Raw genomic sequence first — 26054 nt, 5'->3', positions numbered from 1 at the left:
AATATGATATGACAAAATATCACAATATCCGCTGTGAAATTAAATAATCCACTATTTTATTTCCCTCTTTTCAGCCCCAGTCCAGCAAAGAACTTAAGCATGTGCCCAGCTTTGATGATGTGTGCAATCTCATTAAAATTAGTGGGACTACTCCCTTGCTTAAAGTTAGGCATATGCTTAAGTACCTTGCTGAATCGTCGCCTTAGGCCTTCATCCTCCAAGCTGCTCAAGGGAAAAAGATCCTTGTGTTGGTATGGAACCCAGTTTATGTCAATGGGACTTTGTGACAGAGTGTACAAACACCGCACTGGATAACAGGGGGTTAAGGAGCTGCTCTGGGCTCAGCCAGCTCTGACCTGCTATACCTGCAAGACATGGACAGGATGGAGGAGGAGTTAAAAGGGAAGCAGAGAAGTTCACTTATGGGCAGACCAGGGAAGGGAATACTTCTTCAGTCCCTGAGAAAAGGTCTGGCTGAAGCTAGGAGCTTCCCATACAGCCCTTCCCGGAGAGGGTCTTCCCTCTATCTCTCACTAACTCAGTTTATCTGCGTTAATTTCCCTGGCTTGTTGTTAATGGATTACCCTGGATGGGGAGAGACTTTGGAGTGACCTGTCTTGAGGGGCAAGTCACAGGAAGAGGCAGGCTACCGCAGAGGTGGAGCAGCAACTGTCAGGAGACCCCCCAGTGGAGAGAGAGTTACTGTGCCATGCAGAGACATCAGTGGTAAGTTGACCTGTTCACAGACTCCTTGCTGGTACAGGGCTATGCCTGAATTCAGCAGCTTGTAGGGTCAGGCCTTAGGCTGTATGATCCTTATTGCATATTCTCACAACAAGTTCTCCCCCCGCCCTTCAAACACACACACCCTTGGCATTCCCTCTCTCTCCCTCACAAAGTAAAGATACTTAAAACTTAGTTTAAGCCTCCAAATGACTGATTTATCTTCAATATACAGTCTTTGGCTACTGGCAACTGCTACTTTATCAACCAAATCCATCTTATGGAGGCAAGTATCTAGAGACAGCTAGAGCAGACAACATGAGCTTTCAAGCAATGTTCTAAATCCAGCTTGTCCTTAAATATTGCATTTGGAGAATAAACAACTTCCTCCAAGTAAGACAATGTCCAGCTCGTCTAAACCTCTGTCCTTTTTAATACAGTAGTGCTAGGCATTCCTGGGAGCACAAGTGAGGTACAGAGGGCCAAAGGTTTAAAAGCAATATCAGGTGGTTCTTCTGTAGGCTATGTTTTCTCTCTTGTTTGGAATTCAACGAATAATGTAGTGGAGTAGCTCCTTTGTCAGCTGCAAAGAGAAACATTAGGCAGCAGCTAACTGATTGATTGATGTGCTCTAATTCCACTTGGTACTAATTCCTGTAAGCTTACAATGAGGTAGCTCGCTTAAATGGGAATTTTTAACAAAAAGAGGAAATAAATCAATAGAATGGCTTTATCCAGGTATGGGGAAAGATACTCGTGATCCAGGCTGCTGTAATTTTTTGGGTACCCAACTTGAGGCATCTTAAAGGGGCCTGATTTTTCAGAGGAAAAGTAGACTGTGCTTTCTGAAAATTGGGTCCCCTTAAGGGGTCTCATGTTGAACCCCACCCCTCAACTATTTGAAAATATAGGTTCTGTTTCCCACATTTCTCGGAATACTGTATACAGATGTGCTCTACAGTGTGTGATGGCACAAAATGTGGCATTAAGATAATTGTAATTAGGCACGACTCAATCTAAGCTGCACCAGGCACATCAAGTCAGAAAAGCAGGTGCTGCACATTCTAGTGCAAGCACGGTCCCTGCTTTGATAAAATCCAACCACGGCGGCACTTGGGGAATTGCTACAGTGATGTGTTAATGATGATTTCTACTACAGTTGGGTCACTAGGCACGACGTAGGATCTGGATTGGGGGCTGTGGTGCTTGGTACCATACAAACACAGAGTAGAAGGATAGTCTTAGCCCTGGAGAGCTTACGGTCTCATTCAATATGAGATGTAACAGTTGGTATAACAATCAGTCGGAAGGTTGGGGGAAAGAGGACAAGGCAACAGGCAATAAAAATGGGTGTTAACAGAGGCCAGTTGTATATGCAGCTAGGTAGGTCCTATTTTGATATTGTTTATCTTCTGTATGTCTGTGTATATAATATATATAAGAAGTCCCTAATTACCACATTGCTACTATACAATACCAAAGTATATATTTCATGGTAATTAATGAGTAATCCACTGGATGCAATGGTTGAGATTGTCACAGTTGCCTAGCATTTTAGCCATGCAGGCTACATTGACAAAGGGGATTTAGACTGAGCGCTGCCACACCTAAAGTTTAAGCATCCTGCTACCTAGTGGAAGTGCCCAGGCTCCCTATACAATGCATGAGAGGAGAGAGATACCTAATGGGATCCACAAAAGCCAGGTTGCTGAGAGGGGAGCCACTTGAGACAGCCAGCAGGAAATATTGAGGAGCAGGGTGTGGCCTAATCCCCGCCCCTTGTGACACTTCCCAAGGGTACCCAGCGTCATGAGGCACTTCGCTGCCACCTGCCCTCAGCACGATAGTCTTGGATATGCCTGCTGTAGATCAGCTCCCTGAATCCACCAGCCTCCGGTACCACAAACCTGCCCTCCAGGCCTCCGCAGGCCCTGCTCTCAGTACGGGTTAGTGATAGATGCAACCCCATGTCCTTGACGAATCCCTCTGTTAGGTGGCCTCAGAGCACATCTACCAAATCAGGCCCCACAGGCAAGATGGGCAGGGAATGCCTAGTTTGGGAACCCTGATGGGGCCTAGGCATGAGTGTCTGGATGTAGGTGCTTGTTCACACGCCCAATCGCAGATTTTTAGGCATCTTGGGGACTTTATGGGGAGAAACATAGGTGCCAAGGGAAAGTGGGCACCTACAGGGCTAGGCAGCAGTTCAGTAGGGGTTTTGAAGATCTAAATTTTGGACGTAGGTGTTTACATTCATTTGTGGCGCTAGCCCCCAAATCTCATTAAAATTTAACTAATGAATCCCGCTATTTAGTTTTGAAAATCTCCTTCAAAGAGATGTTTGACTGGCTGGCTGTATTTTTCTGGCTTGCTTTGAATCTGCTCAAGTACTGTTAGTTTGAACCTTTGACTTGAACTCTAATGTTACTGGGATTGTGTTCCACTGAGGAAAGACTGAAAAATCAAGTGTAGAGAAATTCAGCAAATTATATATGCACTGACATACACATCCCAGATATAGGCCACCTTGTTGTATCAGTCTCACTTTTGGGGTCGGTAGATTTCTCTCCATAACAGGCAGCACAAGCATCCCTTCACCTATATTTAAAAAAAACAAGAACAACCTTTTGACCCAGACGGATGCTTGAATCAGGTGGGGGAATGTATACACATTCAAACTAGTTTTGTCATCTGGAAATAGTGTGTGAAACTCCAGACTCCACAGGATTCACCTAGCCATTGTAAAGCAATAGCTCAGTTGCTTAAATGTGAGAGTACCAGGCTGTACTCCAATAATTCTGCAATTAAGTTGTGTTGTCCGTATACTAAGGGTCAATCCAATGCTCGCTCAAGGCAGTTCGAGTTTTTCCATTGGATCAGGCCCTACGTGAGTTTCAATTCTTCACATAGGTAAGCACAAATATATTTACTGAGGCTGATTAACAACTAGAGAGAGTACTTGCAATGAGAGCTGTACAAATAACAGATTTTTTTCATTCACTGGCAACTTCAAAAATATTGGAATAGTCACTTCCGGTTGAATCAAAAATAACTGGTCTTTGAAATTTTTGGTGAATTAAAAAGTTGAATGTAGAATGAAATGTTTTGTTCAATCCAAACAAAAATATTTTGTTCTGTTTCACGTGTCTTTTAATGTTTTAACTTTTTTAAAATTCGAGGGGAATTTCAAAACAAAAAGCTGCTTCATTTTGAAAGAGTCAGAATGAAATATTTCAACTCTTCTGGAATTTTATTTTGTGGGTTTTTTTTTTTTTTATTCTGACATGAACAATTTGGCAAAACTGACACAAACTCACAAAATGTTGCTGAATCGGCATTTCTCACCAAAAAAAGTTTCACCTCCAAAATTCCACCAGTTCTACTTGCAATGGATGTTACTGTGGACATTGCCGATCCTTTGAATTGTTAGTTGTGATCCTAATGTCTTATGCTCAGAATCCAGGACAGAAGAGCTGCAACCATGCTCCTAAACAAATGTGCATTGATTGACAGGACCTGTGGTATCCTTTGGGTGTGTACACACTGCTGTAAAGTAAAGGAAAGGACACCTTTTGTAGGTCTGCAGACTCTTGCCTGATAAATAAGGTAGCGCATACACAATCTATCGCTGGGAGCACAGGCTCACTAAGGAGAGTGAGGAAAAAGAAGGCCAAGGAGGAACGTTCAAGCAGTATGTGAAAAGGGTAATATAGGGAAAAATGTAACAGAAGTGAAATATCAGGATGTGGGCTGACACTCCCTCTCTGGTTGTGAAAGAAAGGGAGAAGAGCAGAAGACGCTATGAACTCTACTAGGGTGCTTCCTTTGCTGTTCTAGGAGGCACCCCGATACAATGGTAAGAGAGCTCATTAGTCCCAACACAGATAGAGGTGATCTCCTCTCTGTTGTATTCCTTTTTAATGGGAACTGGACTAGATACTCTATGGACTTTGCCACATAATAGAAACATGGGGATATTTTTAAACAATCAGTCACTTTTCTTGATGGAACAGTCGCTTCCAACAGTCCTCTATGCTGTCCTGTATACTGTCCCACACTTTCTCTACAGCTGCAGGCCAAAAGATTTTAGAACGCTGCTTCTGAACCATCCTTTATAAATCATTTTAAGGAATGATCTCTGATATCTGCTTTCAAACTAATGGGAGGAAGAGGGGCATGTCCACCTAAAGCTCAATGGCACAATGCCAGCAACTAACACAGGTGTGTGAACCTTGCTGGCTTTGATTTGTATGGATTCCAATTTTTTTCCCCATCTTCCCCAACACCCCCCTCCCCCCGAGCTTCACGTTAAGTTTTGGGTTTGAAATGAACCTGGAGAAGCTGAAACTCAGTGCAGAACTGGTTAAATCTGGGTAAGAGTACTTTGCTGGATGTTAAGCTTTGTTACTTGCTAACTTTTGTTCAGTGTTGGCTAGGTATTTCTTAGTTCTAAGTTTGGAATAAAAATGCATGGTAGACTATCTGCTGTATTTGAATGGTTCCTAGAGGGTTTGTTCTGTAGTTAAGAGGGGAAAAATATCAATTGCAAGTAGAGGAAGAGGACACAAAAGATGGACTGCTGGATTACATGGAGGCTTGGGAGTTCAGGAATCTGGGTTCCATTGCTCGGTCTGCAAAAAACTTCTTGTGTGATGCTAGGCAAGATACTTAACTCTCTGTGCTTTGAATTCCCCATCTGTAAAATAGAGATGATGATGATTGATACAAACCTTCTAGGAATGCTGTGAAGCAAATTCATTTATGTTTGCAAAGCACTTTGAAATTTTCAAATGCCAGGTGTTATCGACATGAAACATAATTATGAAAGATCCATTCATAAAAGATCTAGTTACTCTCATTCTGTGGCCCATGGTAACATATTTTCATTAACACTAAGGCCTGTTGACACCACTCTGTCAGTGTCAAGGGGCCTTAAAGTTGGTGTGGATGTAATTTATTCCTACTTCAAGGCCCCTTTACACTGCTAGAGTGGTGCAAAGGGGCCTTAGTGTAAATGAGAATCTGGCCCTTAATGTTTTTTCTGGCATGAACAGGATGATCCTAGCATTCACCTGGTTCATCCCACAGAGAGGGAGAGAGCAACACAAGACTTTTAGGGATCAGTGTGTTACTTTTTCATTATTCACTGTCTGACTGTGACAGCAGTAGCAGCGGAGTTGATAGCTCAGCCCCATGCTAATCAGGATACCAGAGACACAGTTGTTTGAGTTTAGCAAATTATGGTGACAAAACGTAACATAGCATCAATAATGCGAGCTAACAGAAAGGAATACCGATGCTCCCACGCATCCATCTACAGATGAGTGTTATGTTTAAAAACCAGCTGATATGTCTGTGACATAATCAAAAAGAAATCTAATAGAGGGAGAAAGTATGAGGGGCTAACTGTCTCTGCTCCTCTCTGGCCTTGACACCAGCCACTTTACCCCACTGCAGGTCCATTAAAATCACTGCTGTGCTCACCTTCCCAGCTTGTCATTCCAATCACGTCCCTTCTGTATAGCCCTCCACTCATTCCCCTTGCTCCACCACATCTCACACACACACACACACACACTCCTGTCTTTACACTAAAGGCTCTTCAGCATGTATCTTGCTCCGTCTATCAGGGCTATTAGGTTATCAAGCTGTAAATCCTGCCTGGCCAATGACTGATTAACTCCCTGTCCACTTCCCCTCAACTACCTCCAGGCTTTCTGCCGTGCTAGCCTTCATGCACAGGAGAAACTCCCTGTCAGTATTTGTACAGCTGCTACCTTATCCTCTTTTAAATCTCTCCTTAAAACTGACCTCTGCCATGATGCCTACAAATCACGCCCATCTGGCATTAGGGAGGCCAATGCAGAGCTGTTTCTCTGTTCATTTTGGTACCTCCTACCCCCACCATTTCAGGTTGTGCACTGTCTGAGGCAGGGGTTTCCTTTTTTGCACCAACCGTTTTACAGAAAAGTAACTGAGGCCCTGGTTCTTGATTGGGGTCCCTAGGCTCTATCATAAGATATATGACAGGTAGTAACGATGAATAGGCGCACCCAGCAGCTTGGCAGAGTGTTATTTATATGGAGTCCTACATTGCAGGGTGGTGTGGCTCTGCACCGACCAATGGAAAGCACTAAAAGGGATTGTGTCTCAGGAGCGTCATTCCCTTTCAGAACCGCCCACCATGCGGGATATTGCGAATGCTGCTCCAGTCCCCTGAATGGCACAGCTTGCCCAGTGCTCTGTGTTGTGCTAGTTTGGAAAGGAGGATGTGGAAGAGACTCTTCCTCCTCATGCCACCTGTGTTGGTGCTGCTTGTACCTGAAGCCAAAGAGAAGTCTTCTTCAGTGGGCTGATGAAAGGGATCACTTGGCTAATGGCATCACAGTTACCACTGAGTGGCTTTCTCCAGTGGGGCTCAGGTCATGACCTGAGAGTCTTCACTAGAGCCCGCTCTGCAGGAAACAGGTGCAGGTTGGTGTCCAGCTTGGAGAAAAGGTAGAATGTTTGAATGTCCTGCTTCTGTAAGTCTTTGTCCCAGTATATGGAGCAAGGAATTGTACCATAGCACCCTGCTTCAGGTAGAGAAAACCATCCTGCACCTCAGCTCCCACAAGATGGATTGTAATGAACATGTGTAGCTTAAATGGCTACTGATTTTTACAAGCTGTTGTAAACATCTTCTCCAATTTCCTGGCCTTCTTCAAGAACACCAGCAAAAGCATAGTCACATTGTACAAACCAGGAGACAGGGATAAACCCAGTGCCATGACATTGTCAGATGTCATAAACTCAGGATATAGAGGGGAGCTGGATGCATCACTTCCAAATTGTGCAAGAGATTCAGGTGAACAGAAGGTGATTTCTCAAAGCTATACATCTACAGTGTGGCATGCTGCTAATGGCAAGTGCGTTGTTCTTCTGCCTAGCCAGCTTGCCTGCCCAAAGCATCTCCTGTGGTCCTTACGTTCATATATGCATGTCACCTCAGGTCCACAGAAGAATTCGTCTCCCACAGTTGAGCCTTCCGTGTTCCCAGGACCTGTGGAACTCTTTGCCAGAGAATGTTGTGAAGGCCAAGACTATAACAGGGTTCAAAAAAGAACTAGATAAGTTCATCAAGGACAGGTCCATTGATGGCTCTTAGCCAAGATGGGCAGGGATGGTGTCCCCAGCCTCTGTTTGCCAGAAGCTGGGAATGGGCGATGGGATGGATCACTTGATGATTACCTGTTCTGGTCATTCCCTCTGGGGCACCTGGCATTGGCCACTGTTGGAAGACAGGATACTGGGCTAGATGGACCTTTGGTCTGACCCAGTATGGCTGTTCTTATGACATCTATGAGAATGCTCCTGTTGAGAAGCTTTGGCATTTATAGAGAGCCCTGTGGTAACCATCACCTTATAAGATTTTGCCATTGGGTCCTGTGCATGATCCCAGACCCTTCCTGACCTTTCCTAGGAACAGAAGACCTGCTGCTGCTTTGCTCTGCTTTCGTAACAGTCTTCCCTTGACAGATGGCCACAAAACACCTGGATCAAAGACAGAGACCAGAATTGGCTTATCCTGCTCCCGTAACTTGTATAACAAGAGAGGGAAATGCTGCTGCTTTTCCCAGTCAACCTTATGGTTCCCAGAGCCCTGATTTCTCTGATGTGTTGTCTGCCTCCAGCCCTGTGTCTGCTCTCCACATATGCAGCTAGATCAGAATGCCAACATGTTTGTGAGACAAGGTGGGTGAGGTACTACCTTTTATTGGACCCACTTCTGATGGTGAGAGAGACAAGCATTCGAGCTTACACAGAACTCTTTTGGTTTGTGAGTGAGACTCTTGATAATCCTCTGCCGTCTTAAGCAACAGTCTATATTGTTGGATGACTTGAGTCCTCATTTGAGTCCACACACTGATGTCTTTTGGACTTTAACAGCTGAGGGGCTTCTTAATGGTAATGTAGAATTTGGCTCGGTCAGGACGCGACACTGTCAGAAAATACCTTGAGAAAGCATGAAAGGGAACAGGATCTGTATTGTCCCTATTCTCCTTTCTCATCCTACTTGCTCTGCGTTCCCAATAACTACGTAATTTGCTGCCATTTCCAGTAACTTGACTAGATCTAATTAGTGATGCTTCCTTTGAAACAGGACACAGCATGAGAAGCCCAGCTTCTGTAGGGCCAAGGTATAAGTTGTTCTTCCTGGGAAATAATGTTTTATAGCTCCCTCCATAGACTCTAATTTTCCTTATTAGCATTGCCCTCTCTCACCTTGTCTGTGCTTGCGCCATCGTCAGCTTCAGTGACTAAAACCCAGCTAATTTTGATTCAGGACAAAAATCCACAACCATCTGGCTTTTGTGAAGTTTTGGGTTACATAATCAAAGGTGCAAATAACTCTGCTAACAGAGCCTTGATTCTCACTGTGTCCTGTCTTTCTACATCATAAAGAGATACAATGGCAATGTTTTCTCAAGGCTGTATATATGTAATAGGGGATATCATGCATCCAGGTAGGCATATCACATCAGGCATGCAGTTAGATCAAAATACAGAGTAGGCAATGAAGGCACTCATTTAGAACTGCAAAGAGAAATATGAATGTGCAAGTACATAAGGCTAGATAAGGTCCGTAAGGCTTTTTTCTACAGGGTGCTGGCAAGACTTTTGACTGATGCATTTAGATGCTAAAAGCTGAAGATGATGAGCCTGATTCTGGTCGGTCTTAGACAGGTCTAAATTGGGATTAAATCCATTGAAGTCAATGCAGTTAGACCAGTGTAAATGAGAAGAGAATGAAAGTAAACAGAACTATGCCATCTTGCACAAGTTGAGGATATGCATATCCTCACAATCTAAGTTATGTCCAAGTTGCTGTGACAAAAACTTCTGAAAACAATGATGCATATCAGGGGAGAGCTGAAAAAGGTAATACATCTTGTTGGGTTTGTAATGTTTCACTCCATATTCTTTATGAAAATATGCTTATGATATGAATAATATAACAGATCTACTTTATGCAAGATGGCTCGTGTGAGATATCATTGGAAAGGTTATGATTTACTGAATGTGTATCTGTATTTCAAATTTGTTACTTTGGGTGTGTGTCTCTCGACCCCCGCCCCCCCTCCCCAACCAGTGCTTCAGGTACAACAATGGAAAAGCCAGACAGGGCTAATGGGCCATTAGCAGAGACAATGGACTGTGAAAGAGCTTAGTCTTCCCGTGGACACTGCAGAGACATGGGTCTGAGTCACCTGGTACTGCATACTCCTCCTCCCCTTTTGCAATGCCAGTGGCTTTCCACTAGAAAACAAAGGGTTCCCGCCTTACACAAAATCTATATGAGGCAGGGGAGTGATGACATCGTGGTTCTCCTCTGCCTCCCCACCCAGAGAAACACTGAAAAAACACCTGGAAGCAAAAACTGAATTGATGGGAGAAGGGTTGAACCCAAGCTGGAAGGGTGTCTAGCTTGTGAGTAATAATACCTCAGGTCTCAAGAGGGAGACCAGTGCAGCTGCCTTTCAAGACTTTCTGTAATTGGCCTGAAACAATATCTAGGGTGAGAAATACTATTTGTAGCCAATTTCTTTAGTAAAAGTAGCTTAATTTGTCTGTTTGGTTTCATTTACTTAGTAATCTGCTTTGTTCTGTTTGTTATCTCTTATATTCACTTAAAATCCATCTTTGGTAGGTAATAAACTTATTTCTTGTTCATAATAAACCCAGTTTATGCAATTTCTAACTTGGGGGGGCAAGATATGTACACATTTCTTTTCACATTGAGGCAGAGGGTAGATTTTTATGAGCTTGCGCTGTACAGATTTTTCTGTACAGCACAAGACAGTATTATTTTGGGTTTATCTACCCAAAAGGGGTGTGCATGTGAGTGCTGGGGAAGTCCTTTCACACAGAGCTGACTTCAGTCTGTATCTGCAGTGGGGTGTGGCCCTACCTGTGTGTGTGTGCTGCAAGAGGCCAGAGAGCCTAATTCAGCAAAGCAGGGAGAGGGAACCCAGGCTGATTGAGCAGGGGAGGCTCAGTGAAATCCCAGTACATCAGATGGCATCCCAGAAGGGGGATCCAACCTGTCACAGGGTTAATCTAGCACTGTGCAAAAAGTCTGTCATGAAGTCCCAAAGCATGCACAATCTGCCTGTTTTGGTGGTGTTACAAACTAACCTCAGCTCTGATCCACTGAGAGATTTGCTAATATTGCCAGCAATCCTGGGCCAAGTTTTGAGTCAATATGGGCCAATTTATTGTTTTGACAGCAGTTGAAATTCAGCACTTGTATGATTTCTCCACCCCCCCTTTGGATTATTGAATTCATTGCAACCCAAAGGGAAAAGCAGCAATCAAGGAATGTGAAATGAAAGCAAAACAGTTTGTACTAACTCCACAATTCAAACCAGTGGGGTTTTGCATAACTCTTAAAACAACATTGTGTCTGCAAGGTCCATTTTCAGGTTGTGCCAGAATCTCATTTCGTTGTATTTTAAATAATCAAGAGGAAATGTAACTTGTCTGAGGAAGCTTGTAGTCTCTGCTTTCCATTGTAGACAGTGGGGTTGATTCTGCAAACATGCATATATAATCACTGGCTCCAATGTCCATTAAAGTCAATGGAAAGAATCCATTGACTTAGACAATGTTGATTCAGGACCTGTATTGATTCCCAGGTGGAAACCCACAGGACCCCAGGGAACTCAGTGCAGGAGTAAGTGGCTATACACACATGAGTAATAGTTTGCAGGATTGGGCCCTAGGGAGACTTAATTGATTTAGCCTAAATATCTCAGCTGATATTAAGAAAAGAATTCAGGGTTAGAAGTATAGTCTGAAAAAGCTTTTTCCAAAAGCTTAAAGCACTTTGATTTGTAATGTTACCAGTTTTACTTATATACTTAGAATTAGATGGCAAAAATCTTTCAGGTAAGCATACAGGCAATAGAACACAATAGAAAATCCATTTAAGGGCGATATTGCACCATAACTTTAAACAGAACTCTCTGTTGAAATCAGCCATTATACTGGAGTGGCTTCTTCCCCATAGAGATACCCCAAGGTGCTGGAGTTATATGGTGTGTGCTGGAGTTATATGCTGTGTGAAGGAGGTGTGACTGACTGTAGTTGTTCTCAGATCACAGGCACTGGAGATGGAGGAGGGGGTAAATGGCTATTGTCCCCTCACTTTTTAAATAGGGGAGCATGCACCCTCACTTTTGAGAACTTGAACTTGGTAGGAGCATAACATGGGGGGAATAGAGGGGCCTGGGATGCCCCTTGACCCCTGACCAGCCCGGGGCAGTGTAGTGGTCAGTCTCCTTCCCTGCTGGCCTGATGGAGGGGTGCCTGAGACAAATTTGAGCGAGTCATAATGTGATCTGTTGCACAGGGTTGTAATGCCACTCAAATTTGGCTTGCTGTGTTTGCTTGCCACCATCCGCCCTCCCCACACTTTGCTTTGCAGTCCTTCCAGCATCCCTGGTTCTGAACAATTCAAATCCTTGATTCCAGCACCATGGTCAGCTCTCTCAGCCTTTCTTGGACTATTACTGAGCTGTGGATGCACTACTTCAAGAGCAATGGTGTTCAGTTATTGAAATTAGAACTTTAGAAGCAGTAATAATTTTTAAAGAACACCCTCTTTAGTATAAAAGGACAAAGCTAATGCTCAAGTACCAGGGTGATGAGCTTGATATTAAAAACATAGATAATCGTAAACTCTATGGTTAGGAAAGACTATGTTTTATAGGAGTGAGGAAGGCAGAACTGTCCAGCAGTAGTTCCAGTGGAACAAGGAACAGGAAGATTCTTTTCTTCTCTATCAGTATTGTCTTGGTTTCCTGCTCTTTGAGTTCTGATTTCACAGTGAGCCAGGGAAGGGTTTGGGGATAAGCAGAGTGGGCTGAATTCTGCTATCATTTACACTGGTGTCAGTGTGGAGGAACCTCATTGCTTTAGTGGAATTACTGTAAATTGATACCTGAGTAAGTGAGAACAGAACTTGGTGGGATCAATTCCATATGGTATTACCATATACTGTCACTAAACCCTCCTCCCATCAATACAAATAAAGTTTGCTGCTGATGCTACATTAAAAATCCATACAATGAATGTTTAATGTTTGTTTGCAATTTCAGGTCCCTCTGTTTTTTGCCTGCTTGTTTTGTTCAGCAATATCCCTGCTCCTTTCACACTTGTCTGCAAATTTCATGTTAATCAATTTATGTAGTATATATACATTCCACAAGAAACTAACAGCAAAATTAAACACGTTCACAGCTTCTGGAGATTTACCTCATATGCTGGAGGCAGAACCACCCCATGTTCTGCTGCAGAACGGGATGAATGTGCTGCAGGGATGGCTGACATAAATCTCAAGTCCCAGTGAAGTCATTTACTGAGGCTTCACATCTAAAACCCCCCGATTCAGTGTGTGACCCTCAGATTCCTACGCCTTGCTTGAGTCCTATGGTGGATGAGAAATGGGATGATAACTGATCTGCTGTGTGTTTTATTTTTTCTCGAGGGAATTAGGATGTAGAGCTGGATGAATAATTTCTTGTTTGTTTGTTCAGCAAACAATCCAAAAAATCAGGGAAGATATTTGTTTGGCTTTTGCTGGCAAATTGGGGAAAAATACATTTTGGGCCAGCAAAGTGTGTGCACTTTCCCCTTTATAACCTCTAGTCCGGTGGTTAGGGCATTTTCCTGGCATGTGGGAGACCCATTCTGGAGCAGGGATTTGAACTCTAATCTTTCCTCTTCTACATGAGCACCCTAAACAATAGTGTCTATGCTATCTTTGGGTGGGTTGGTCTCCATCTCTCCTGTTGAAGCTGTTCCACTTTGTATCAATACTTAAATATTCATTATGCTAAAGAAAGAACAGCTCTGCAGCCTGACCTTTAAAGCACTTACCTGAGAGGTTAGAGATGTGGATAAAGGAGGGGACACACACACATGCCCAGAGTTTGGTGGCCCTGAAAATCTCTTCCCCAGCCAAAACTATTGAGTCAGATTCATGAATAGTTTTTGGTTGACCAAAACTGCATTTTTGATGTATAAACTATTTGTCCAAAACATTTCACCCAGTTCTATTAGGGTATGATGCATGGAGATTTCCTCTTAAACAGGAAGATGGGAAGAATCTGATGTGTCCCAGAGTGGTATGATGTATGAAGTATGATGAGGGGTATAGAAATCCCATGCAGGTGGACAGTAGTGGAGGGTTAATTCAGGCCAGGTGGAGACAGGAATTGCATCAGCTGTGAAAAATCATGAGTGTTTTCTTTGAGGAGGGAAGGAAGTTCCTCTTAAGGGCTTATTGAGAGGGTTCAAGGTGATTATGAGGCAGGATCTGACTAGTAGTAGCCCCTAGATCTGAAGGAGCTCAGAAGATGTGTCTCATTTACAGACAATTTATTTTTGTGGGCTGGTTAGAATGGGCCACCCCCTCTTTTTTTCCCCTTTGGCCTGGGCTACAGAAATGCCTAAGGTACTTCTTACTTTGCAGAACTCTTAACCCTGGAACAGGAGGACTTTTTCCAGTTTGACTGGGGGGCCAACTATCTGCTTGTTAGAGAAAACCAGTGCTAAACCAGAGGGGAAACTGAGGCAGAAGCTCCACCTGACAGAAAGAAGTAAGTCACTTGTCCACATGCAGACTTCCTGCTTTCAGTAAGCTGTTGATTGGAAGCTCACTAGCAATGTGAAGTAGCTTGCACTTTACACCAGGTGGTGCCACAGTCTGAGCAGTGAGTATCATCCCAGCTTTGGTGAGGACTTGATGACGCAAGGGTCCCTGCATCTTCTGAACTGGCCCTGGTATGCTGGAGGAGAAGGGGTGACGTGCAAATTGCAGTTCCAGTTATAGTTATGCTTAGAGTAAACTACTGTGTATGTGCATGGAGACTACTTCACTATGAGTATAAACCTGAGGGCATCAGAGTTTTTACTTAGGGTATGTCTACGCTGCCAGCAGTGCCGGCAGTTACAGCGCTGCTCAGAGCACTGAAGGAAAACTGCTGTTGTGTTTTCACACTGTCAGCTGCCTGCACAATAGCGTGTTCACACTTGCAGCGGTATTCGGAGCTGTGCACTCTGGGCAGCTACCCCACAGAGCATCTCTTCCTCTTCTGCTGCTAAGAGTTGTGGGAAGACAGAGGGGGTTGCGGGGCATCCTGGGTCCTGTCCCAATACCCCATGATGCATTGCTTCGCATCCCAGCAATCTCTGTGCTTCCATCCATTTGGCACCATCTTTCAACAGTTTGTGTAGTGCACGCTCTGCCTCTTCAGGCTGCAGGAATGGATCCTGAACTGTTGACAAGTATGCCGCTCGCTCTGACTAACACATCACAAGTGGCAGTGGAGTTATTCCTTAAAGTACAAAGGCAACAGGAGTGCGACATTGATCTCACCACACGTACTACCTACGACACAAAGTTGCTCGTGACATTCACTGAGGTGCTGACCACAATAGAATGCCGCTTCTGGGCTTGGGAAACAAGAACTGAGTGGTGGGATCACATCATCTTGCAAGTTTGGGATGACGAGCAGTGGCTGAAGAACTTTTGGATGAGGAAAGCCACATTTGTGGGACTGTGATGAGCTCGCCCAGGCCTGCGGCGCAAAGATATGGGAATGAGAGCTGCCCTGCCATTGGAGAAGCATGTGGCAGCTGCACTGTGGAAGCTGGCTACTCCAGACTGCTCCTATCAGTCGCTAACCAGTTCGGTTGACCGTTGGACTTGTGTTGATGGAAGTGTGCAGGGCCATTAATTGCATCCTGTTCTGAAAGACCGTGACTCTGGGCAACGTGCATGACATTGTGGCTGGCTTGGCACAAATGGGCTTCCCTAACTGCGGAGGGGCGATAGATGGGACGCATATTCCAATTCTGGCACCAGACCACCTAGCCACCAAGTACATTATTCGGAAGGGATATTTCTCAGTGGTTCTCCAGCTGCTCGTGGATCACCGTGGGCGTTTAACAGCCATTAATGCAGGCTAGTCCGGAAAGGTGCATGACACACGCATCTTTCGGAGCACTGGCCTGTTCAGTAAGCTGCAAACAGGGACTTTCTTCCTGGACCAGAAGATCACCATAGGGGAAGTCGAAATGCCCATTGTGATCCTGGGAGACCCCGCCTACCCCTTAATGCTGTGGCTTATGAAGCCGTACACGGGGCACCTTGACAGCAGCAAGGAGCGGTTCAACAACAGGCTGAGCAAGTGCAGAATGACAGAGTATGCTTTTGGCCATTTAAAGGCCTGCTGGTGCTGCTATATAGAAAGCTGGACCTGGACGATGACAATATTCCTTATAGCTTATAGCTGCATACTGTACACTCCATAATATTTGTGAGGGGAAGGGTGAAAGCTTCACTCAGGGCTGGACCGCTGAGGCTCAGCGCCTGGAGGCTGAGTTTGAACAGCCAGAGACCAGGGCTATTAGAGGGATGCAGCGCGGGGCCATAAGGATCAAGGATGCCTTGAGGCAGCAATTTGAAGCTGAAAGCCACTAATATTTGTTGTATGCTTGGAGTGTCGTGCTTGTAATGCTAGGAGGTGATTGTGATTGGTGCAGACGATGCCATATTAAGGTTTAAGATAATTGTCTGTTGCTTTGCAGGGCTCTGTTTGCTTTCAATTAATAGAATAAAGATTGCTTTCAAACCCACACAATTCTTTTATTAAAAAGCAACAAACGGATGAGAGTCAAACAAAAAAACACATCAACATTGAGGGAGATGGGGGCGGGAAGGAAGGTTCCAGGAGGAGGTGGGGTCCCGGGATGTCTAAAGGTTTGTGTATGTCCAGGGATCATTTCCAACCTTCCCCTTTGAAGTACAGTGCAGTGGGTGCTGTACTTCAGCAGGGCCAAACTGCAGAGGGATGGGTGTTGAGTGCAGTGGGTACTGGGAGTCTGCAGGGCTGTCCTGTGACAGGGGAAGAGTGGAATGCCGCTGGTAAAGAGTGGAGCTAGGAGGTTGATAAGAGTGTGTTGGCAGTGTCTGGGGGTGCATAGGAAGGAGTTTTGCGACAGCAGCTGCTGGGGAGGGCGGGTGTGGAACTGCTCGGTTTGCAGTGCTAGGAGCGCCGGGAATGTCCCCGCTTGGCGCTCTCTAACATTTAAGAGCCGCTCCGTGGCTTCATTCTGGCGTGCCGCATTCTCCTTTCTGTTCCTCTTCTTGCTGTCCTGCCACTCCTTCAGTTCCTGTTTTTCGGGTGCGGAGTGCATCATGATGTCATACAGAAAGTCCTCCTTAGTTGTTCATGGCCGTTTTCTAATTCTGCGCAGCCATTCACCAGTGATAACAAAGAGGGAAGCTGGGCTCCCAAGGTCATCTCTGTGAAGCCAAAACGCAACATTTTACAGAAGCAGTATTGTTTGCAACACACACAACACTGATTCAGTGATTTAAAACACAGCCAGTATTCGCATACCTGTCACTAAGTGGCTGACCCCAGGCAAGCACACATGAGCCACAAGACCCCCAAAATGGTGAGTAGCTACAGGGGCAGGGTAAATCAGTGTTCTCAGACCCTACTGTACACTGGGCACTTGGCTCTTGGGGAGAGCCAGCACTGTAGGGGGCGGGGCCTGATAATCATTCCTGTCCCCACATTTTCCACAGGCTGTGATCATCATGGAAGATATCTTGCTGCTGAGGGTGAGCAGGGAATCAAGGGAGGGTCTTCTCCAAGACTGTGGCTTCCGCCCTAGCCCTTATGCAGCTCGCCTGTGTGCAGCAATGGTCCCCCCCATTCCCGCCCCCCATGACAACACAGTGGCACAGGAAAGTTACCGTTAATGGGGCAAGAAACAAAGCAGCTCTGCCGAAGAACCTGTGGTAGTGGATTGCCCAGTATCTCCATGAGAGTTTCCTGGAAATCTCTGAGGCAGATTCCCGTGAAGTGAGGGAGTCAATCAACAGCCTATTCCGCCATTCAGACTCGGCATGCGGTGGGACACAAGCCTGCTGTCTGCAACCCTCCTGCCCCCAACAAGTCACTTCAGCGATTCGCAAAATCAAACCCACTTACCAGGGGCCTCCTCTCCTGTTTTCACTTTGCCAAGCTCCGACAGCTGTGACTGGCCAGCCTTCTCTGGGGTAGAAATGAGCTCCTGACGGCATGTATCTCTGACCTCTGAGTCATCCTCTGCCTCTCGGTCCCTCTCCCCCGCCACATCCTCGTCCAAAATTTCCTCCTCCTGGCTCGGTCCATTCTCGACTGGTAGGTGAGCCACCGAAGTATCCACAGGGACTTTCACAGTGGAGGTGGGGTCGCCTCCGAGTATCACATCCAGCTCTTTGCAGAACCAGCAGCTCATGGGCATAGCACTGGAGCGGTGGTTTGCCTCCTGCGCCTTGTGGTAGGCGTTCTGCAGCTCCTTCACTTTGACCCTACACTGCAGTGTGTCCCGGTCATGGCCTCTTTCTGTCATGCATCGTGAAATCTGTCTGTAGGTATCATAATTCTGATGGCTGGAGCGCAGCTGGGACTGGACAGCCTCCTTTGCACAAATGCTGATGGGGTCCAGCAGCTCGGCATTGCTCCAAGCGGGGGATCGCCTGGTGTGTGGAGCAGGCATGGCCACCTGGAAAGATGCACTGAGACCACTGCATGCGTCACCGAGCAAATAGGAAGGGGACTTTCAAAATTCCCAAGGAATTTACAGGGTGGGGATGACGGTTAGTCACCTGAGGGCAGGGCAGTAGAGTTCAAACCAGTGACCAGAGAGGCAAGAACAGTCATTATGGGACACCTCCCGGAGGCCAATCACAGCACTGTAATCAACCAGGGTGTCTACACTGGCACCGCAGTGTGGTAGCCCTGGCACAGAAAGCTGTATGCCTCTCATGAGGGGGGTATTTTTACAGCACTGCAACTGCGCAGTTTCTGTGCACTAAGTGGCTTGGCAGTGTGTGCACCTCGGGAGTTACAGCGCAGAAAGCCGCTTCACTGCGCAGAAACTTCCCAGTGTAGACAGGACCTCAGTCCTTACTTAAGCTTGTTCCCATTGGGGCATCAAGATCCAGAACATCTGATGTGGTCTTGGAACACTTACTGAGAGAACCTGTCCTGGTTTCTACCCCTCCCCCATGTCCCTTTGCTGCCTGGCAGTATGGCTTACTCAGGAGAGTAGCTTCCAGTAAAATGGCAACTACAACTGTGCATTACCAAGGCCTGGAGGTGGAATGACAGGTAGTGGAAGTGCATAGTTTGCTGAATGGAAGTGAACTCTGCTTTGTGAGCATGAATGTGGCAGGATTCGAAGCAGGCTTGAATGTATATGTGGAGAACAAGAATATCCAGAGTCCTACAGCAGTATATGACTTACAGCTAATGCTGAAAAGAGGGTTGGAAGGGATATAAAGCCTCATGCTTCAAGGCTGATGCCGCCATAACTTTTAGGAATAAGGATTCAGTCTTCAGGGGGACAGACTACCCCACATCTGCCTACAGTGGGGTTTTGCTCATATTCTCTTGAGGCATCTGGCACTGTTTGCTGGACTAGAGGGGTCTGATACAGTCTGGAAAAACTGACATTCTTATAACTCCTGGGGTACTCGTTCATTAGCAAATCCACTAGGTAGCCAGAGAACAGCACCACATCAAACAGTTCTGCCTCACTGTGCTTGGCCACTTCCCAGCAGCATGATGAGTATTCACATAAAGGGTCTTCCACTCTCATGGGTATAGAGAATACAATTTGTGCTTCACTGCTCAAGCTTGCCAGCCACACATGGTTACTGGTTGTGTTAGTTTTCAACTCTCCATGCCACTCAGGAGGGGATAATATATATGACTCTCTCTTTTGTAGGCAGCTGTCCTATTCCATACTTCCTAATAAGAGTTTTCTACTTAATTTTATTGTCTGTTTTCACAGAGCATTTAAGCTAACTTGTGTTCCACTTGGATGATTATTGCTAAAGGGAAACTCATTTGAATAATAGACTTTTGTTCAAGAAATGCATAACTGAACATGGGTTCCAAATCACACAATAGCAGTGTGTTCTTTCCTTTTTTGGAGTATGCATTAGGGAACACATACTCTTCACTCGAAGATGTTTAAATTTAAATTTCTTGATACCCAATAAACACTTGAAAACATTAAACATGTTCGTGGACAGAACAGTGAAGCAGACAACTGGGAGCAAGTTAACAGAACTTGCAGGGAATTATAACTGTGTACATCACGTGGAGAGATGCAGATATATCTTTTGCATTAGTCTTTATTTTTTTCCTGTTTCTATCCCCTGCTACTGCTGTTCCTTTCACTCTATAAAATTAGCTTTAGGTGCTTGTAGTAGAGCCAGACTCACCCGGCAGCTCCTCCTGCTGGTTGTCCTTGGGATTCAGCTCATCAGCCTCCGGGGCACCCTCTGCCGTCTGGTGATCCACCTTACCACCAGCCGCAATCCCTCCCAGGACCCAGTGCCTCCTCCCACTGGGGTGCTGCCCCCTGACAGTAAACCCCAACAATCCCTGAGGGTCTCCCCTCCCTAGGGAACCCCCACCCACTACCCCCACCTCGCCTCAGTCTTGGCTACTGCCAGTCCTCACTTAGCCCCACTCCCTGGGCAGACTGCAGTGTATCAACCACTCATCACAGGCGAAGGGATGTCTACCTGCTGCCTCTGTCTACCTGTGGGCTGCCCCCTTGCAACCCCAGTACCTAATAGGCCCTAATCTAGGCCTTGCAGCCTGGGCTTTCCAGGCCAGAGCTCCCCTGCTCCAATCTAGGTATTCTCTCAGGTCCTTGCAATCAGGCCCTTCCCTCTCTGAATGCAGAGAGAGACTGCCTAAGCTTCAGCCTAGCAGCCCCTTTATAGGCCCAGCTGTGGCCTGATTGGGGCGTGGCCCAGCCGCAGCCATTTCCCCAATCAGCCTAGCTTCTCTTGCTCTCAGCCCTGGCTCTCTCCTAGGGCTGGCTTTTAAGCCCCACAGGGCAGGAGCAGGTAACCACACCACTACATGCTCAACCTTTTTTGCAGCTGAGTGTTTTGTATTTATGTGAAATGCACCTATATGTTTGTGCAAGGGAGTAAGAATTCCCCTTGGGCTGGTCTGTGCACCTGATCCCAAAGTCTGGGTACCAAGTAGCCCTGCTTACTCCTTCCCTGGAGCATATGTGTGGGGAATGGAAGTGCATGGCTCCACCTCTGCAATCACTGGCCATGCTAATCATCACCTGCTTCCTCTGGTCACGCTTGTCAAATAAATATCAAGAGATTTTGGACGCACTCTGAAGTTGGCAAAAGGCCCAAAGTGCTGAAGACCAAAAGATCTGGTCATTTACACCTGTGCCAGAAAGGTTTAGAAAGCTACCATCCGCCAATGTGAATGGGTGAAGAGTTCTGTCTTAGTAGCATTTTGCATCCACTTTGCACTGGTATGAATGACTAAATAACATGCAAATGAGTGGTGAATCAGACCTTTTGATCACAGTAATCATTCTCCATGAATTAAAATGTTAGAAGTGTGCAATAAATTACTTAAACCTATTTTTGATGAGTTGCTTGGGGAAAGTGAATGCGTAATTGCATCTTTACATTTAACGTACAATTTTGGGGCAAATTTGTTTGTTTGATTTATTAATCTATTGTCTGACTTATGCTGGCTTGAACTGGCATGAACAAGAGAGGCTTGTACTTAAGATTCCTTCGAGGATAACGAAACGTAGAACCACAGTAATTAGTGGCTATAAAACTGTTATCAGATTGGAGGGGATAACATTTAGAATCCTCGGAGAAACTTGTGTTTAGGATGAGAAGCCCAATCCTTCATTCTTCATGCATTCAAAACTCCTATTGATTTCTGTGCTGTGTGGCTGAATGCAAGATCGTCTGCGAAGCATGGAGGATCGGAGGAAAAGATTTCTTCCATAACCTGATATGCATTTTATATCGTTAATTTTCTTACTAGCTTCAGGCTAAAACTGTAATTGTCTGATAGGACACTGGAGTGATTGGATATTTCCTGATATTACCATCCGATACTAGAATAGTTGGGAAAACTGGGCTGTGCAAGCTTCTCATTGGGTGAGGCTTTTTGCTGGGGGGGGAGGGACCTCAGGAGAAAGGGCTTCTAATAGAGGTATCTGATGAAGCCGAATCTTTAATCTTTGGTTGAATTTAAATAATCTGCAGCCTAGAATCAACCTTGCAAAGTTCTACTTGCCCACTTTGCATAGAGCAATGTTCGTTCTTTCTCTTTCTTTTCTTTCATGGTTAACACTTACCATGGTAAAGGGGGAGTGACCAGATGATTTTTTGAGCTGCAGCAGGTACATTTTCATGATTCTGCAAAACTGGTTAAAAGGATAGTGCAGAACTTAGTCTATTAGACTGTTCAGATAGTGTCTTGAAGATATTCAGCCATAGGAAGCAAGAGAGAAATTCATGTATAGAGTTAGAATGAGTGGTCCATTGAAAGCAGTATATCCTAGATAACACACAGTTGATCTGTACTGGACTGCTCATATAGGAAAGGCATTACTGGGACTCTTGCTTTTCTGAATGGGATTCTACAATGCAAGAATCCTGTTTGCTGCTGCTCTGATTCTGCAATGTGCTGAGCACCCTGAAGTCCCATTGTAGTTAATGGGAGTTCAAGGTACTCAGCACCTTGCAGGATCAGACTCTCTATAGAGCTTCAGCTACTATAAAGTCCCTCATACACTATTACAACGTAGCTCTGATTTGAGCTATTGGTAAATAAATCATTAGCTCTCCTTAAAGAGTTTCTACTGACCAATTTCTTTCTTATTCCCTGTAGGTACAAAAAGCAGATTTTTTTAAAGCCAGTGTTACCTTTTATTTCATTATTAACAGGCACAGAAGGATTTTGGGAGAGGAAAGAAGGGAGGGGAGAATCAACCAACAAAACCCCAAGTAGTGGGGAGACATGGACAGATTCTCATTGCAGGAAGCTGTTACATGGGATAGATAGTTACCAAAACTGATATTTTAGTTATGATACAATCTCTGGTTTTGTAGTATGCAATTTAAAGGGATGTTAGCAAAAGATAAAACTTGTACGTGATTAGAGATGGGCAAATCAGCCTTGAACGTCATCATGTGCTTTTTATGCTAATACATATTCTGTGGATAAAGTGGAGGGCTTCAGTTTCCAAGGCAGTTCGTGTTTGCTTTGCAAACCACTCATTTTCTAGCAGAGCTTTCTTTATCCTTCTGTTGTTTTTCTCTGATATTTTTCAACCTCTGCAGTGATCTCAATGACCCAGATATCGTATGTGATAGGATTAACACTGTACTGTCCTGTATCGGGAGTAAGGGGTAGACATTTCAGATTACAGTTATTCCCCTGAAATACAGCATGAAAGGGGGACAGACCAGACTGACTGTGGCAACTGTACACCTGACATCACAGCTGTTTAAAGTGCTGTATATGAAGTTATTTTCTAGATTATAATTATACCATATTTCTGAGCTCATGATGCAGCATTTACCTTCCCCACCTGTTTTATGGCCCTCTTGTTTTGATAAGAAAAATGTACTGTTTCTCTGAAAGAGGTTTATTGTAATTCAGTGTTACGTGATTTGATTTTCTAAAAACTACATTAATATACAGCAACCTGTCTCTTCCGTGACCAGGCTGTTCAGATTCTCATGTGGTTGATTGGACAAAATAGCCTGTGCTGTTTTTGCTTCAGTTTCTCAGAAATTGGCCTTATTCTAAATTATGGCATTAGAATCACAGTTACATACCTAGGTGGGAAAGAAGTCTGAATGTCTTAGTTCAGAATGTATTTAGTTCTTTGACATTTAATGTTATAATTCTGGTGTGGGGCGGGGCGGGGGAGGGAATGACACTAGACAACCACCAGAAAAGAAGTGTGGATGAGAAACCCCTCCTATCTCAGTCTTCAATTACTTATTTATTATTTTCATTATAGTAGCACCTGACTCCCAAGAGATCAAAGCCCCACTGTATTGAGGCGCTGTGAAAACTCAGTCTCCACCCTGAAGAGCTTAGACTAAAACGATGAGACAAAGGGTATGTCTACACAGCAGAAGCTTTGCACGGGCTAGCCTACCCATGCTAGCATGAATCCAGCTAGCATGGGTAATAGCAGTGAAAACAGCAAGCTGCGTATGTATCCATGGTTGGTGCCAGGTCGTGCTAGCCACGCTGAAGCTTGCACTGCACTGTCTTCATTGCTATTGTTATCCAGGCTAGCTGGATTCAAGCTAGCCCATACACAGCAGAAGCTGTGTGACTTGCCAAAGAGTGATCAGAAGAAAGCTGAGAACAGCAGTGACTTGTCCAAGGTCACCCAGCTGGCCAGAGGCACGGCTGGAATAGGTATCATGACATATCATCTAGTTCTCCGTCCACTAGGCCACACTGTCTCAAAGAAACTCCCTCTTCAGACCCTATCAACAGTGTCTGATGTGAACCCTGCAATGTAAATACACTGTAGTGTAGTATAATATACACACACACATCCAGCTTGCCAATTCGACCCTGCTCCAGTGCCCTAAAAGTTTCCATAGTGCAATTTGATCTATTCCTGTTTCAAAGTGGGGTACGGATCAAGTTGTGCTATGGAACTTTTAGTGCGCAGCAGCAGGGTCCACATGGACACCTAGTGTGTGGGAGGGCAGTGCAGGGCAGATTTATACCCCAAATTGCCACAAACTATTTATATAGACTACCCCTTACAATGCTAAAAACTAAAATACCAGTGGTACAAGACTTGGTTAGCACTCACTAACTCAAGGGAAGATACCATCTTGCAGCTCCAATTCAGAGGCCGGTACCCCCAGTTTTCCCTTGATTGGAACAAAGTCTGGGAGTAAAATATAGCATAAGCTGTAGGAATTTAGAATTGAACTGGTTGGTCGCAAGGTGCTATGGAGCCATGGATACAAAACTGAGACTAGTACTCCAGAAACCACATGGAAGCTTTGGAACAAGCATTCATGCAGGTTACAACTGAGCGTAAGCTGCAGAAAGATGGAAAAACAGCTCCACAGAATATACTGGTGTGAGCAACAATTTAAAGAAAACTGTTGTCACCTCTGAGACTGACGCTTCAGAAAATACAGCCTGCAAAAATGTGCAACTGCTGGAGGTTCCACCAGACCTGGAGGGTGAGCAAGATCAGAGCAGATGGTATGATAGCTCCTGACTAATGTATACCCTAAATCAGTGGTTCTCAAAGCCGGTCCGCCGCTTGTTCAGGGAAAGCCCCTGGCGTGCCGGGCCGGTTTGTTTACCTGCCACGTCCGCAGTTCGGCCGATTGCGGCTCCCACTGGCCGCAGTTCGCTGTGCCTGGCCAATGGGGTCTGCGGGAAGTGGCGGCCAGCACATCCCTTGGCCCGCGCCGCTTCCCGCAGCCCCCATTGGCCTGGAGCGGCGAACCGCAGCCAGTGGGAGCCACGATCGGCCGAACCTGCGGGCGCAGCAGGCAAACAAACCGGCTCGGCCCGCCAGGGGCTTTCCCTGAACAAGCGGCAGCCCTAGTTTGAGAACCACTGCCCTAAATAGTTCTGTAATATAATCACTATTCAGTGAAATAATAAAAGTAATATACTTCAGCTGTGTTTATGCCCCTGCCATGGTTGCTTTCCTCAAATCTTCTAGTGGGTCAACTTATTGGCAGAAAAGTTCTTGTAAAGAATAAATTTTAAGACTAGGTTTAATACAAATCCAAAAATATTAAGTGAACCTATTTATATGTTCTGCTTAATTAGCAAAGAGTGAAGTGAATGCGGATAAGTTGAACAAATGGAATTCTATTAAATGCTGTGCACTGTTCTGTCCATGTGGCTGATTTCCTTCCAGCCCAGCTCCACCCATTCCGTTTTCCTGGTAACCAATAACAGTCCCTCCTGGGAACGTGGGCACTATGACTCCGGTTCCACTTATGATACCCTATGTACGCTTAATATAACTTGAAGAAGAAGAAGAGAAGGCAAAGCACTAGAGAAGGCAAAGCACAGGGTCTGGTCTCTTGGTCAGAGTTGCTGGGGACGTCTGACATTACATATGACTTGCAAAGGAAAAGACAACTAGGCTTTTGCTGTGTACAACTCAAATATATGACTTCAACTTTTTATAAACGAGCGTGCAGATGAAACAGAAATGCAGTTGCTGCTGAAGAGTTTATTTTTCATGTTATACTGTACAATGGGGTGGGCAAACTTTTTGGCCTAAGGGCCACACTGGGGTATGGAAATTGTAGCGTGGGCCATGAATGGTCACAAAATTAGGGTTGGGGAGCGGGAGGGGGCTTCAGGCTGGGGCACGGGGGGGGGGGGGGGGGCTGACAGCTCCAGCCTTGG

This window comes from Chelonia mydas, chromosome 9, assembly GCF_015237465.2.
Source record: "Chelonia mydas isolate rCheMyd1 chromosome 9, rCheMyd1.pri.v2, whole genome shotgun sequence".
Classification (NCBI taxonomy): Eukaryota; Metazoa; Chordata; order Testudines; family Cheloniidae; genus Chelonia; species Chelonia mydas.
Note: the sequence above shows the minus strand (reverse complement) of the source record.